Raw genomic sequence first — 3,158 nt, forward strand, 5'->3', positions numbered from 1 at the left:
AAAAAAAAAAAAAAAAAAAAAAAAAAAAAAAAACTAGCCAGGCATGGTGACTCATGCCTGTAGTCCCAGCTACTTGGAAGGCTGAGGCATGAGAATCACTTGAACGCAGGAGGTGGAGGTTGCAGTGAGCCAAGTTCAGGCCACTGCATCCAAGCTTGGGTAACAGAGTGAGACTCAGTCTCAAAAAAAAAAAAAAAAAAAAAAAAAAAAAAAATCTGAACTTTAAGGTTGAAGCCAGACAAAAGTTAAAAGGAATAGTTGAGTGCATACAAGTTCCTGGGGAGAAAACACTGTTCAAGCCACATGTAGTTAGAATATACCCAACTGATTAGAGAAAAATACACAGACCTAGTAGGGTAAAAAAAGAAATTCATAATGTAAAAAAGTACTCATAATAGCTATGGTAATTTTTGAATTTTCTCCATGCTTCTGGTTTAGTTACTTTATAACTTTAGAAAAGCTGCACTGTATTAGTTGAACAAAGTCAAATGTTTTCATCAAGAGTATGGCTCTCACAAGAAAAAAGAAAATCTGACAGCAGGGACACTAAATTGGATTTTTAATTTATAAGTGTAAGAACTTGTATTCTTCCAAAGAAAGAAGCTGTATCTGAGAAATACATAACCTATAACGGCAGCAAAAAGCAGCAGTTATCGAAGAATAGAAGGCTCAGCAGTGTTTGCTGAAAGAACATTCTTTAGCACACCCTAGAAATAATTATCTTTGCTTCAAGATTAACCTGTGTTTCTACAGCTCTCTGAAATTCAATCTGGGAAGGCACTTAGGAAGAGAAAAAAGGGTTGCTACTCTGACTGGACTGTGATTTCTGCTTTGGTGAGATAGTAACCATGAAAATAAACTCTGCATTAGGCTCTCACAATCATTTTTATTCATTGCTGACCACACTTGTAAATGAATACTTTGAAGTATACATTACCATATTTACTTATACTTTTGTAGTTTGTTTATTTATTTAATGAAAGCTATTACAACACTGATCTCAAAATCTAACAGGACAAAGATAAAATTGCTTGATATGTTTGTCAGTTTAATAATTAACTCCCAATAAATTATGACATTCTGCATGTTTCTTCTAATTCCACTTCTGATATATCTAATAATTTTTAGACTAAAAGATAGAAATTATGAACGAAAAACAATGTGATGTGTCTCCTAAAACCAAAATAAAGAATGAATTGAAACCAAATAATGTGATGTGTGTGAAAGGACAGGTCCAGTGGTGTTGTAGTGATGTATCCATATCAGTTAACAGTCTTCCAGCTCCTAGTGACAGAAAACTCAATTCAAACTGGCCAAGGCAAACCAATCCTCATATCCCCAAAATCTGTTTTTGCAGTCCACTTCTGGTACCAATGTTTGTATGCATCAGAATAATCAAAGCTGACTCTAGCTACGACAGGAAACAAGTTTTTGGAAGGATATTAAGTAGCTCATACAACTTGATGAAACCTGAAGAAACAGGTTCTAGAAAGAGCAGAATCTAGAGCAGAATGAGAGTTCTAGATGTTCAGTACCAAATAATTGTTGCTTAGAGTTGCCATTAGTGGAAAGTTTTACCTAAGCTTGCATTGCTCTGCTCAAAATGCAAAGTACCAGGAGAGAACTCAAGCCATTTGACTGAAGCTTGGCTCTGCAAAGAAAATCAGATTTCTATTACCAAAAGCAGGGGAAAGGACATTAATCAACCAAAACACAATATTTTTATTACAAATTGTTTGGCTTCAAATCATATTGAGCTAGCTTATGCAAAAACTGAAAATAGATGGAAAGACATTAAAAGTGTGTCTTCCTGGGGCAGAACCTAGCAGCCAAGAACTGGAAGACTGTCAGGAAGCTGAACAATTCTCATCCTCCATCTCCCATCTCTCTTTCTTTCTGTGTCCCTGTCCCGTTCTGCATGTTTGTTACATTATTCTCTCTTTTCAGATGAAATTTCATTTCTTTTTCTTTTTTTTCATCCACACAGCAGAAGATAGCCACTCTACAGTTTCTATGTATTTTTTAAAGAAACAGCTTGGACTGAGCAAAAATCACTCAGGTCCAATTGCAAATTTCTGGTAGAGAGTATCTTTTTAGCCCACCTTAGGCCAGATGTCCACCTCAGTCTCATCAGTTATGAATAGAGGGTTTGATGAATGTTGTAGTAGAAACATGACTCAGAGAACACACTTTGCTGGGCAAACACAGGTTTTGGAGTAGGAGCCAGACACGTACCACAATAAATGACCTTCTACAAGTAAATGAATAAGGAAATAATAATCATATTCTCTACCTTGATAACAAATTTACTATCTTCAAAGCACTTTGGCACCTAAATTTTACAGTAACACTAAAATGTAGGTAAGATATCCAGATACTATAAATATTGGAAGCTGAGGTAAACTCTCTAATCCTTAGTTTTATCATCTGTAAAATGGGGATAACTGTACAACAGACCTCAATACTGTTGAAAGAATTAAGTGAGATAATCTATTAAAAAATACTTAGCATCATGCCCAGCTTATGGCAAATGCTCAATACGTGTCAACTGAAAACGGCTACTAAAAGACGATCATTCTTAAATGTCATACAGTGTTAGAGCCTAAAGAGAGGAGGAAGAAATAGGTTTTAGTCTCTCAATTTCTTTCAAAGTTTCACTGAGCACAAATATTTTAGCCATAATTTCCACTTCTGCTTCTCCAGCTTCACTCCTAAAATCTTAGTACATCTTTTAGACAATCTAGATCTTGTCTTCCCATTTTTTGCATGTTATGTAGAGTGTCTTTCAATCTCTCTTTCTGTCGTCCCCAAGTCTGAGCTTGAATCAAATTCTTACCCCAATTTCAGTTGCAACAAAATGGCAAAAAGGAGTTCAAAGGCCCGAGTGCCCCTAAAATGTGCCAGCCAAGAGATCTGTGATGCTGGACTGAAAAATGAGTACTCCTTAAATATGCCCATTGAAATGCCTTGTTTACCTTCTTTCTTTTAAGTAGCATTTCCTTGATGTCTAAGTTTTTCTTCAGCATCCCTTTTTTTAAAACCTAATAGTAACAGGGAAAAGAGAGAGATCAATAGATAGGAAATAGCTAAAATTACATCCCTGGACAGAGCCATGCCTGAAAAGATCCCTTGATAATTTTTCCTCCTCTTCCCTCCCC

At 35.8% G+C, this 3,158-nt stretch overlaps 1 protein-coding gene across 2 annotated transcripts in view; it reads left to right on the forward strand.

Moving 5' to 3' along the window:
- The window catches only part of SYNPR (synaptoporin), a 340,390-nt gene that overhangs the window by 330,513 nt on the left and 6,719 nt on the right, over window positions 1-3,158 (forward strand). The gene's annotated exons all lie outside the window — the stretch shown is intronic.

The sequence above is a fragment of the Rhinopithecus bieti genome, unplaced genomic scaffold (assembly GCF_001698545.2).
Source record: "Rhinopithecus bieti isolate Rb0 unplaced genomic scaffold, ASM169854v2 scaffold_8601, whole genome shotgun sequence".
NCBI classification, from domain to species: domain Eukaryota; kingdom Metazoa; phylum Chordata; class Mammalia; order Primates; family Cercopithecidae; genus Rhinopithecus; species Rhinopithecus bieti.